Raw genomic sequence first — 14426 nt, 5'->3', positions numbered from 1 at the left:
AGGAAACTAGTAGACATGTACGCGCTCAGGGATTTAGAAGATGTATCATATAGCTTCATGTCTTTGTTTTATTATTTACTTTTGGAGTAAATCTTTTGTGAATCAAATACATGTAAACACTTTAATATTTACGCAATGGTTGTTTGTTACTTTGATTACTATGATGCATGTGTTGTGATACTGAACATGACATCCTACGCCCCCGATCGTTTCCTCCGTTCCGGTTTGGGGGTGTGACAGATTGGTATCAGAGCATTGTTTATAGTGAACTAAGTATATCAACCTATAAAAGATGTACAACTATAAATACAATGGGGCCGAAGTGCTCTGACTAATAGTATATTTTTAAAATATAACAATATTCTTATAAAAGTATACTTACCTGCATACATATATACATACTAGAACAAGTATCACATGAAGAACAAAATAGAAGTATTTAAAGGTTGGACACTGCGGTCAAACCTGGACAGTTATGTAATCATATCTGGGATCAATATATCCTGATCAATTATATTTATTTGAGATATGACCAACATCTGTTTGGGAGTGATGTGGTGTTGCAACAGAGTTAAAACTTACCTAACTCTATATACGAAGGATTTCTAGATCAGAACATAAAGTTAAAATATTATAGGAGTATTTTATAATACTATAAGATAACAACAAGTTTAAAACTTTCCAAGTTCATTACATTAAAATACTATAGGAGTATTTTAGGCACTATAAATAACATATGTGAAAATTAAAAAGACCCTTACTGATAGATTTATAATTCCGGAGTGTATACTCCCAAGGTTTTATATAATTTGGATTTTATAGACTTAGAATTTGTGACCTATGCTCTACTTCCTATTCCTTGTTTGGTTGTGGTTTTGGAGTACGGTCACTTATTCGAAGGTCTATTTAATATTAAATTATATACAACTTGTATATACTGCGCAATTATAGGAGGACCCAGTAAGGATCACCCCATAATGTTTCACTTAATCTCATAGATTCTTTAGACACTCCCATTCTCGCACGACAAACCTAGATAGATGTAACCACTCCATCATAGCAGTAAACAGAGGAGTCAAGGAGAAACAAAAAGAGATTCAAGAGGAGTTTTCCAAGGAGGGATCATCCGAAGAAACCAAAACGTCCTATGCGTCACACTAATAAATAATAACCTTAAATGACTTAGTGAGCTAGTTAATACACTGCTCACATTATGTGTTAGGATTATTTCATTTTCGTCCAACCGGTAACAGTTATTCAATTCACAGAAATTCATTCGAGGATAGCCACTTCTGATTCATAAAGTTTATTTTATATAGACTCCCATTATGAATTGTTTTTCAGAACCCTATGAAAGTCAGAACCAGATACACTCAGAACTAGGATAACTTAGTCATTCAGCTTTCGGCTTATAACAACTGCTATAGACTTATTTCCGTCTCATCTTTGTATTATTTTTAGCAAAAGATGCCTCACAGTAGACCTGTAAGGCACGTAGTCAATAGCAAAACAGAGAATCCACCACCACAATACGACCCTGCTGCTCTCCAAGCAGCGATAACAACCGCAGTAACAGCTGCTATAACACACATCCACGAAAGTAGTACCAGTGGATCTGGTAGCGGTACCCACCTAACTAACCCCGGATTTACCCACGGACACCCACGGGAGTGTTCGTATAAGGACTTCGTGAACTGCAAACCCAAATCCTTTAATGGATATGGGGGAGTCATTGCTCTGATGCGATGGTTCGAGAAAACAGATTCGGTCTTCGAAATCTGTATGTGTCCAGAGGGGAGCAAAGTGAAGTTTGCTGCCTACACTTTCTCCGACAGAGCCCTAACATGGTGTAATGGCCATGTTAAGTCACTGACCCTATCAGTAGCTAACTCTATAGGTTGGGAGAACCTAAAAGAGATGATGTTGGAAGAATACTGCCCAAGAGGCGAAGTTCAAAAGCTGGAGCAAGAGCTATGGGAACATACCATGGTCGGCTCAGACATAGTGGCCTACACTGACAGGTTTAGCGACCTGGCAGCACTGTGCCCTGGGATGGTTACCCCATAGAGTAAGAAGATAGAAAGGTACATCTGGGGCTTAACTACCCCGATTCAGGGGGATGTACGGTCTTCTAATCCAACTACCTTCGATAGCGCCAAACGCCTGGCCTAGAGGCTCATTGACCATGGAGTCCGCCATGGCGTGGTGGTCCCCATTCCCGAGCCATCAAAGGGAGGGGACTATAAACGAAAGTCGGGGAACAAGAGGAAGGAGCGAACAACACAGGAACTCCCGCAGGAGCAACAAGTGGTTGATGTACACGCCGCCACAACACCTGCCACTCCAGCGTCTGTCAGTAGATATGTTGGAACTCTCCCCAAGTGTGGTAAGTGTAATTACCACCACACTGGAGTATGCCGGGAAATGCAGTGCATGAATTGTCGTAGGACGGGGCATACTGCCCGTTTCTGCAGGGCACCGGCACAACCGATCTCCCAAGTCCCCGGAGTTGAAGTAAGCCAGGCCTGTTACGGGTGTGGCGAGACAGGACACTACAAGAGGGACTGCCCGATAACGAAGAACTCGGGAGCGGATGGACAAATTCTGATGATCACCGCAGGAGAAACTGCTGCGGAACCACCAGCGAACAGTGGTACGACTCCTAAATAAAAATTACTTTAAAAATCTAAGTTTATATTAATATTAAAATTAAAACTTGGGGAAATTTAAAAGTAATTATAAATTATTAACTCGTCTGAACAAGTCACAACATTCGTTAGAGAACTAAAGATCCGTATAGGTGAGCTATGATGGCTTAATATGTACATCAGGGTTATGTATAACTAAGATTTTGCAGGCTTAGAGTGAGTGATTCCGCCTCACTTCCTGTTCCTTATTTGGTTGGGGATTTAGGGCAGAGTCACTCAGTCGACCGTCTTATTCATCTTAATTATACATAACTTGTATATGTCAGGCGATCATAGAGGTACCGAGGAGGATCATAATATAGAGTATCGACACTAGTTATCAAAGCACTTTCACTGTTAGTACTCGCTTATCGCGGTATGATTTGTGGTAATGGTAATATCAAGGAGAAAACTGAAAGCACTAGAAAGTCTACACAGAATACATTGTCGAGCACACTCGGGATACACCATCGTATAACAAACGTTTCTTTCAAATCGGCCTAACATTTGTTTCTATAAAGAGTCCCTCGTCACCATTCGTCGTGGATTGGCGTGGTCCTCACCATACCAAGTTCATGTGTTTCAAAAATCCTCGCCTTAACCGACAAATTAACGAAACCTTCGTCACTCGTAACGACAACCCAATCAGACCTCACGATTGTCTCTTGCCTTCTAAACCCCGAAGTACTCATGTGAGGAGTACCTTGCCTTCCGAAACCTTGCCACCGTATACTCAGCAGACCTTCCCGAACTACCACTTGTCCAACAGATCAAGTTCAAGCACAGAGGCTTAGGACGAATACAGCCCACCTATCACTAATTAAGTGTATACGCGAGGGTGGTACATAATTATGATTATGCGGATTTAGTATGTGTGTTTCCGCCCTATCTCCTGTTCCTTGTTTGGTTGTGGACCTGGGCAGAGTCGCACATCTGACCGTCTTACTAATCTTAATTATATACGACTTGTATACACGAGGTACTGATAGATGGACCAGGTATGAATCCTATCATGAACTTCAGGGCAGAGTTGCCCATGTCTACGAGTGGGTATTCTACCATTCAGAGGAGTACGAACCCAGGAGTCCTACTAAGAAAGCTAATTTCGGGACGAAATTCCAACTAACGGGGGGATGATGTGACAAGCCGAAAATTTCTATCTTGTAAAGTCAATCAATTCAATCAAAAATCAAACTTGTTTCTGTTATCTTTTAGCCTTGTTAAGGGTCTGTTTGAGAGTTTCTAAGCCTAGTAGACTTAAGGATTGTGTGTTAGGAGGTGTTAGCTTGAGTTCTTTGAGTTGCAATCGAGTCAGAAACACCATCAAAAGGAGTTCACGGCCACATCTAGGTTCATGGCCGTGAACAACTCCCATATATGTAAGAAATTGGCTGATTTTCTTCACTTCTTCAACTCTAGCCGTAAACACACCCCATTCTCTCTCAACTTTCTTCAACCGTGAACACTCTAAAGGCTTCCAAAAAGTAAGTACCTCATCCATCTTCTTGTTGTCCATTAGAAACACTTGATTCCCCATGAAACAAACTCTTATTTGCATGAATCTTCAAGAGTTCACGGTCGTGAACCCTTCATAGGGCCGTGAACCCTTCTTAGATGCAAGTTTGGCCGTGAACTCTCCATCCATGGCCTTGAACCCTGATGGGTTTTGAGCATTCTAACACTTCCTAAGTGTACATGCAACCCTAATAACCTTGGATCTATGTTTGTCTAATAATCATGCAAAGTTGAATTCCAAGGTTATATTCCTATCTACCATACATGGGGAACATTTTTAACTTGAATGAAAGATAGGATAACTTACCTTGTTGTTGATTATGATCCTTGAAACCTTGTGAGCCTAGCACCCCAAGTGTGATGCCTCAAATGCTTCACACAACACCAAATGCAAAGGAGTAAACTTTGAGAGAATCTTACACTTGCAAAACCGGCTCTAGCCCTCTTGTTTCTTAGTGTCGCCGATTTTGGTGGAGAACATGTTGCTTGTATAGTGTGTCACATCTAGGGTTACACCATGTAAAACCTAATGTGGCATGACTCTTCATTTCCATGACCCATGGGTTTGTAACTCCCATGGAGCCTCCATGGAACATTCAATGGGTTTAACCCAACTTGATTATCTATGGAGCCTTTTAGCCCACTATACAAGTTATGGATGATTTACATGATCAACCCATATATTTAATTAGTCATCTTTTGATCACTTAATTAATCCTAGATTAATTCTTGATCATTACTAATTAAATAATACTATTAATATATTAGAACTTATAATATATTAATAAACCACAAGTGTTATTTCTCTCATTTAGTCTATCCAAATGCATGATGCCATGCAACCCAAATGGACCATGCCGGGTCGGGTCAAGTACATACCAGAAATAGTTATGGACTTAGACACCTTATCCAACAGTCTCCCACTTGGATAAGTCTAATAACTATAACTGCAAGTATGACTTCAGGAACCGATCAGCAATCGTAGCTCTTTTCAAGGTTTCTCGGAACTGAGAAGATGATGATACGCCATTTCATATAAGTGATCATATAATCCTCTGTTCTAGATATCAGCCGGACAAATACATGGAACAGTGTCTTACTTTGTGTCCAGCAGTTTGTTTCCCGATTTCCGATTTGTTTGACATAGAACTCAATTGAACACATCAACTTAGTTCTGACCGGGCCCGGTACATAGGTCAAAACAAAATCATCGAGGGGCCCAGATATCAGCTTCTAATCCAAGAAGGAACAGATAAACTTCGACTCATATGTTTGTTCTACTACTCATTGAATTATACACAAGAGCACGTTTTATAACATCGAGTTACCAATGCGTTTTCGTACAATCAATGCATAACCAACTCATAAGTAACAAATCATATATCTAGGTTTGAAGACTTATATGATATTACCGTCTCACGATCACTCGAGATAAATTCCATGAAGTGATTCCAGTGAGCGTGGGTTGAGTCCAATGCTCAGAACTTATGAGCACTCATGAGTGTTGTAGCCATGACCAACAACTTAGACCTCTGCAACCAATCATGACAGTCTTGATTCATACCTACTTCCGACATATGACCGACTGTGGAGGTTCGAATAATATGATATACCAAACATAATTATTCTGGAAGTCAAAACATGCAAAAGAAATATAGTAAACGATCGACAAGAGATAGCAACACTTTACTCATAAATAAAACACCTTTTATTCATCATCTAATGTCAATTACACTTTACAAATTTCAAGGTTATCTAACTACTAAATCTAATATCATCCTTCAGCCCTATGCTCCGAGCATGCTGGAGATGCTTAACCCGAGTCAGTCCCTTCGTGAGGGGATCTGCTGGATTCTCATCCGATGATACCCTCTTTGCCACGAGGAGTCCTTCTTCTATTCGATGTCTGATGAAATGGTATTTTCTGTCGATGTGTCTGGATCTCCCGTGATCCCTTGGTTCCTTGGCTAAGGCAACTGCACTTTCACTATCACAGAAAATTTCCATTGGCTCTTTAATAGCTGGTACAACTCCAAGGTCTCCAATGAAGTTCTTCAGCCATATCGCCTCCTTTGCTGCCTCGCTAGCTGCTATATACTCTGATTCGCAAGTTGAATCAGCCACTGTCTCTTGCTTGGAACTCTTCCAAGAAATTGCTCCTCCGTTTAACGTAAAGACTCAGCCCGACTAAGAGCGGAAATTATCCCTATCAGTCTGAAAGCTAGCATCACTATACCCTACAACTCTCAAGTCTTCACTCCCACCGAGGGTAAGGACCCAGTCCTTAGTCCTCCGTAGGTACTTGAGGATATTCTTTACTGCAGTCCAGTGTGCCTTGCCAGGGTTCCCCTGATACCTGCTAACCATGCTCAAAGCAAAGGCTACATCAGGTCGAGTACACGTCATAGCATACATGATCGATCCTACAGCCGAAGCATAAGGTATTCGACTCATTTCTGCTATCTCAGCCTCAGTACTAGGGCTTTGTGTCTTACTCAATTTGGCGTTACTCTGGATGGGTAACTCTCCTTTCTTGGAGTCCTGCATGCCGAATCTCTTCAGCACCTTATCCAAGTAGGTACTCTGACTAAGTCCAATTAGTCTTTTACTCCGGTCTCTCAAGATCCTTATCCCTAGAATATAGACAGCTTCTCCTAGATCCTTCATAGAGAAACACTTCCCAAGCCAGGACTTAACTTCCTGCAGAGTTGGGATGTCATTTCCTATGAGTAGTATGTCATCCACATACAATACCAAAAAGCTAACTATACTCCCACTAGCCTTGACATATACACAAGATTCATCTTCACTCCTAGAAAAGCCAAATTCTTTGACTTTCTCATCAAAGCAAAGATTCCATCTGCGAGGTGCTTGCTTTAACCCATAAATGGATTTCTCAAGCTTACACACTTTATTAGGGTACTCTGTATTGACAAAACCCTCTGGCTGACTCATGTAAACATCCTCAGCCAACTTTCCATTAAGGAAAGCGGTTTTGACATCCATTTGCCATATTTCATAGTCATGAAATGCAGCTATGGCTAACAGAACCCTAATAGACTTAATCAAGTTGAGTGCTAGGGTTTGAAGTTCCTTCACCACTTGACTCTTGAATTTCTTCAAGGTCAACTTGCCTCCCACTGTCTCCTTGGCTTATGAACTCTCTCTCTCGAAAGAAAGCCCTCCTAGCTACAAAGACCACATTCTCACTAGTTCTGTAGAAGAGGTAACCAAAGGATTTATGTGGGTAGCCGATGAAAATACACCTCTCACTTCGAGGTTCGAGCTTATCATGAGTCTCGCGTCTCACGAAAGCCTCGCAACCCCAAATCTTAATGTGGTCTAGTTTGGGTACTTTACCAGTCCACATCTCATGAGGAGTTTTGGCAACTTTCTTTGTGGGAACTAGATTAAGGATATGGGCGGCAGTCTCTAAGGCATACCCCCAAAATGAGATTGGTAGCGAAGCTCGACTCATCATGGAACGAACCATATCCAACAAGGTTCGATTACGCCTCTCAGCTACACCATTCAACTGCGGTGTCCTAGGAAGTGTCAATTGTGAGACAATCCCACATTCCCTAAGATAGTCTAGGAACTCTGAACTAAGATACTCACCACCTCGATCGGATCGAAGCATCTTAATGTTCCTGTCCAATTGATTCTCGACTTCCTGTTTAAACTCTTTAAACCTCTCAAAAGTCTCTGACTTATGCTTGATTAAGTAGACATATCCATATCTACTGTAATCATCAGTAAAAGTCAAATAATAACGATTAGCATCCCTTGTGGCATGTTTGAAGGGCCCACACACATCCGTGTGTATAAGATCCAACAAACCTTCACCCCTCTCATAAGAACCTGTGAAGGGTGACTTTGTCATTTTTCCAAGTAAGCATGATTCGCAACTATCATCTGACTTTAGGTCAAATGACTCCAATACTCCATCCTTTTGGAGTTGGCCTATGCGTTTCTTGCTTATATGTCAAAGACGACAATGCCATAATGATGCTTTATCCAAGTTATTATCATTAACAGAATCAATACACAATACATTATTTCCTAAGTTATCAACCACAGATACAGTTTCATACACACCATCACAAGGTAATGCTTTAAAATAAAGAACATTATTAAAGAAAGCATTAATCGAACCAACTTCATTATCAAATGAAAAGGTGAAACCTTGTTTATACAATGCATGAAAGGAAATAATATTTCTTGCCATTTCTGGCGAATAACAACATTTATTCAAATCTAAACTAAACCCACTACTTAGCGATAAAGTATAAACTCCAATCTTGGTGACAGGTAAAGCTTTCCTATTCCCCATGATTAAGTTTATTCTTCCATGCTCCACATTCTCACTTCTTCTTAGTCCCTGCAAATCAGAACAGATATGAATACCACAACCGGTATCAAGGACCCAAGAGTTAGAATGGGGTGAGTTATTAGATAAGATAGTGTAAATACCTGCATGGTTGGGTTTAACTTTCCCATCCTTCACATATTGCTGGTACTTTGGGCAGTTCCGCTTCCAATGTGACTTTTCATGGCAATAGAAGCATTCAGCCTCTTTTGGGTCAGAAGAAGGAGTGACGAAACCTTTCTTGGTTCCACTTGAAGAAGAGCCATCAAGGGTCCTAGCCTTGGTACCCTTCGAAGAGCTCTTCCTCTTCTTCCCTCGACCTTTCCCGATTGCCAAAATCGGGGCGGAGTTTGGAGTAGGAGTGTTAACAACCGACTTACCCTTAAGACCTGTTTCTGTGGTCTTGAGGAGTCCCTGAAGTTTGCTGAGTGTGACCTCTTCCTTATTCATGTGATATGTCATGCGGAATTGATCATAGCACGATGGTAAGGAGTGCAAAATGATATCTATTGCAAGCTCCTCAGGGAAGTTCACATTAAGCTTCAGCAACCGATCCACATACCTTTGCATTTTCTGCATGTGGCTCGTGACGGATTCCCCGTCCTTCATCATGGTTGTTATGATAGAGCATATGATTTCATACCTCTCTTGTCGTGCACTTTGATGGTATCTTTCCATCAGATCTTGGTGCATTTCAAAAGGGTAGAAGTCCTCATAGGACTTTTGGAGTTCCGCTGTCATGGTGGCCAACATGATGCATGCCACTTTTGTAGCATCCCTTTCATGTGCCCGGAAGTCAGCGATCTCCTGGGGAGTTGCAGTGGTCTCATCAATCTCCTTAAGCTCCTTGTCAAGGACATATTCTTTGTCCTCGTAGCGGGTAATCATCCTGATGTTTCTGATCCATTCATTAAAGTTGGATCCATCAAAAGTGACTTTCCCACACAAGTTCATAAGGGTAAAGGAGCCATTAGGATTAGAGCCAGAAGCAGCATTGTTTGAAGACATCTGAAAGAAGAGAACAGGATTAGTTTAGATATTAAGAGAGAGTCATTAATAAAACACCCAAATGTAATATTAAGGCTAGAATCCAATCACAATATATTATAACTTAGAAGAGGTATGCCGTAATCCAAGCTATAACATATTTGAAAGGTAGGTGAATGACGATTCACCAATTTCCACCATGAAAAATGAAATATAGATATTAGGTTTTTAATTGGTTCTTAGAAATTCCTAGATTCTTTTGAGATTCAATGAACTTTTCAAAGGCATGTTTCAATCTCGAGTGTGCCCTCCAAGTTTTGTGACTGGGATACCGAGGATCACAAAACGAGGTGTGAAGTAACCATGAAAATCACTTGGTACACTCATTGTTTATTACTCAATCGATGTGCCGGTTAACCACACAAGCTCCACTGACCTATAATAAACTTTAAGTCACCCTTTACCTACCTTGTTAAGTCCAAGTTAGTGTGCCGGTTAACCACACGAGCTCCACTAATGACTTAAACAAAGTGTAAAGTGTAATTTCATGGATTAGCACCTTATTCACATTTTCCTAAAGTAACTAAGATTGGGAATTTAATAAAAGCATTTAGTTACTTTATAATATTCATCATACTTTTAATGAGAATTTATAAGTCCTTGTCCTACCCGTTCGGCTAACGACCCTCCACCGATCAAGGAAGCGGTGGGTGAGAGTGGACACCCATTAAGTTGCCATTTTATAGGCAACAACCTTATACCCCCCTTATAGACTGGCTTCGTGAATGAGGCGTACTAGCGGTAAGACGACTTGACGTTATACATATATATATATTAGTAACTTATAATATTATAAAGTATAAGGGTTGAATTTTAACTTTTAAAATTCTAAGGGTTGGAACTAAAGTTTTAATCAAGACTTTACATGTTCCAAAACTTGAGGGCAAGTTTTGTAAACTTCCAAAACTTTTCATTTCTTATAACTTATGAATTAATTGAGTAATAAAAATGAAGACTCTTCATTTTTATAACTCTTGTGTTCTTTTAATGGCTTTAATAAAAGTGAGACTTTTGGTTTTCCATAACTTGAGGACAAGTTATGGACTCCATTAAAACACATTATGATCATGAATTAAACTACCATGAAGGTTACAAACAATTCCTATGATCATCTAATCTTCATAAGTTCAAGAACATGAATATGAACACTTTCAAGAATCAAAAATTACACTTAAAAAAACTTGTAATTTTAATAATTGCCATTGTAAATGGATTAGCATAAACATTACACCATCTAAAACAAGCTTTAAAACATCAAAACAGTTTAGGGTAATGTTTCTAGTCCATTTCCAGCAACAAATGTGCAAACTTTCATACATGCAGAAAACAGAAAAACGATTTTTTTCCAAGCTGTTTGCACACAAAAAAAAACAACAAACAAACCTAGGCTCTGATACCACTGATGGGTTTTGAGCATTCTAACACTTCCTAAGTGTACATGCAACCCTAATAACCTTGGATCTATGTTTGTCTAATAATCATGCAAAGTTGAATTCCAAGGTTATATTCCTATCTAGCATACATGGGGAACATTTTTAACTTGAATGAAAGATAGAATAACTTACCTTGTTGTTGATTATGATCCTTGAAACCTTGTGAGCCTAGCACCCCAAGTGTGATGCCTCAAATGCTTCACACAACACCAAATGCAAAGGAGTAAACTTTGAGAGAATCTTACACTTGCAAAATCGGCTCTAGCCCTCTTGTTTCTTAGTGTCGCCGATTTTGGTGGAGAACATGTTGCTTATATAGTGTGTCACATCTAGGGTTACACCATGTAAAACCTAATGTGGCATGACTCTTCATTTCCATGACCCATGGGTTTGTAACTCCCATGGAGCCTCCATGGAGCATTCAATGGGTTTAACCCAACTTGATTATCCATGGAGCCTTTTAGCCCACTATACAAGTTATGGATGATTTACATGATCAACCCATATATTTAATTAGTCATCTTTTGATCACTTAATTAATCCTAGATTAATTCTTGATCAATACTAATTAAATAATACTATTAATATATTAGAACTTATAATATATTAATAAACCACAAGTGTTATTTCTCTCATTTAGTCTATCCAAATACATGATGCCATGCAACCCAAATGGACCATGCCGGGTCGGGTCAAGTACATACCAGAAATAGTTATGGACTTAGACACCTTATCCAAGAAACCCTTCATAAGATCAAGCTTGGGCCGTGAACACATCATGTGTTCTATGGCCGTGAACCATTCTAAGGCCGTGAACTCTCCTTGTGTGGCCGTGAACACCCTTCAATCAATCATATGTGATTCTAACACTCCATTAAGAGTGTTTCCTAGTCCCTAAGGTTGTTTCCCTTACATGTTAGTTGTTATATACACTAATTGTATACATATATGTATCATTATATGTCATTTAGACTAGTTTGTGTCTCGGGACTTCATTCGTGGAACTTATCATCCTTACTCGAATCTTCAATTGAATCACCCACATAAGGTGAGTTCATACCCCTATAATCTATCTTTTAAATGTTTTTAAATGCTTTTAAGGGGGGGAATACAATTCGAACACAATATTATTGTGTTAATATTTACTTGTGATAACCATCACATTAAAGGATTTCTTATGCTTTTGTAAGTGATCAAATCAATTCAAAAACTCTTTTAAAGGATGTTACATTGTTGTTTATAAAACTCCATTTTTAAAGTACATGCGTAACTCAGTAGATAATTGAGTCTTTCCTACAAATCAGGGATAGTTCAAAACAAACATACTAGTAAACTGTAATAGGTATAGTTTAGGGATTCAGTTCATACTATAACTAGAACAGGAAGGAACATACTATAACTAGAACAGGAAGGAACATACATACTATAACAAGAACAAGATAAAAATAATGTGAAACTACTACTTCACGGCATAGCAATATACTTGTTATGTCGCGTTTTGTAACCAGAGTCTCCTGGAGGGAGAGTGGGCATTGTGTGTATAGATCTATACGGGACTGACAATCCCACATCCCAACTGTTAGCTACAGTCCGACAGTCAAGCCAATGGGTGACAAATGTCACATTAGTTTTGACGCCAACAGGTCGTCGTGTTAAATACTAGTCAATCAGCATGGTTATAACCACATCACATTTTAACCATAATTAACAAACTGGTTTTAAGGTAGTTAGTGCTTCAGTAGTTATTTTATACAACATTACTGTACACTTTCAATTTCCTATTACATTCATATAGTGATATTCTCACATAAAAGGTAATGCAAACTATTTTCAAGTAAAGATAGTCATAAACTTGGGTAAACATACATTCTTACGAGAGAACAAACAAACAAAACAATCGGGTCTTGGTTCATTCAGTTAAAAAGGGGGCCTATAATGCTAACTTTATGATTCCTCGGTAGATGCATTAGGGATATATATTAATCGGATCCGACATGCAGTAGGACATGTGCTTTCCGCTTCATTTCCCGTTCCTTGTTTGGGTCAGGTCATAGCATACAAATTCAGTATACTTATGAACTCACCAGCTTAAATGCTGATCTACTCTTTCAAAATAACTTGTATTCTCAGGAAAGTAGTAGAAAGGTATGCGCTCAGGGATTTAGAAGATGGAGCATATAGCTTCACGTCTTTGTTTTGTTATTTACTTTTGGAGTAAATCTTTTGTGAATCAAATGCATGTAAAAACTTTAATATTTATACAATGGTTGTTTGTTACTTTGATTACTATGATGCATGTGTTGTGATACTGAACATGACGTCCTCCGCCCCCGAACGTTTCCGCCGTTCCGGTTTGGGGGTGTGACAGCCACCAAGATGTACCGAGATTTGAGTTTGAGTTATTGGTGGTCGTGCATGAAGCGAGAAATTGCTTGGTATGTCGAGAGGTGCTTGACCTGTAGGATGGTCAAGGCCGAGAATCAGAGGTCGCACGGTATGTTGCAGCCCCTGGAGATTCCCATGTGGAAATGGGAACAGATCACGATGGACTTCATTACCAAGCTGTCGAGGACATCGAAGGGGTTTGACGCTATATGGGTCATCGTGGATCGATTGACCAAGAGTGCCCATTTCTTGGCTATACGGGAGAGTTCATCGGCCGAGTAGTTGGCCGATGTGTATGTCCGCAAGATCGTCGCTCGCCACGGGGTTCCGGTCTCCATTTTTTTCTGGCCGAGATGTTAGGTTTACCTCCCGTTTCTGGCAGAAGTTCCACAAGGAACTGGGCACGTGGTTGCATTTTAGCACAGCGTATCATCCGCAGACCGATGGTCAGAGCGAGCGGACCATACAAACCCTCGAGGACATGTTGAGGGCGTGTGTTATTGATTTCGGTGGGAGCTGGGATTCCCACCTACCCCTTGTAGAGTTCGCCTACAACAACAGCTATCATTCCAGCATTGGCGCCCCGCCTTTCGAGCTGTTGTATGGGTGGAGATGTCGCACCCCGGTTTGTTGGGATGAGGTCGGACATAGGGTGATCGGACGAACGGAGGTAGTCTTGAAGACTACCAAGAAGATTCCGTAGATTAGGCAGCGTCTGCAGACCGCTTAGAGTCGGAAGAAAAGTTACGCCGACAGACGCCGATCTGATTTTGAGTTCCAGGTTGGGGACATGGTACTCCTGAAGGTCTCGCCCTGGAAGGGTGTGATTCGCTTCAGGAAGAGGGGGAAATTCGGTCCCCGGTATATTGGGCCATTCAGGATTATTGCCAGGGTTGGCAAGGTGGCTTACAGGCTAGAGCTACCGGAGGAGCTCAGTCAGATCCACAGCACTTTCCACGTTTCGCAACTGAGAAAGTGCATTATGGATCA

The sequence above is a fragment of the Lactuca virosa genome, chromosome 1 (assembly GCF_052849685.1).
Source record: "Lactuca virosa cultivar CGN04683 chromosome 1, Lactuca_virosa_CGN04683_v6, whole genome shotgun sequence".
NCBI classification, from domain to species: Eukaryota; Viridiplantae; Streptophyta; class Magnoliopsida; order Asterales; family Asteraceae; genus Lactuca; species Lactuca virosa.
The sequence above is the reverse complement of the archived record's forward strand: the minus strand, read 5'-3'. Positions refer to the sequence as shown.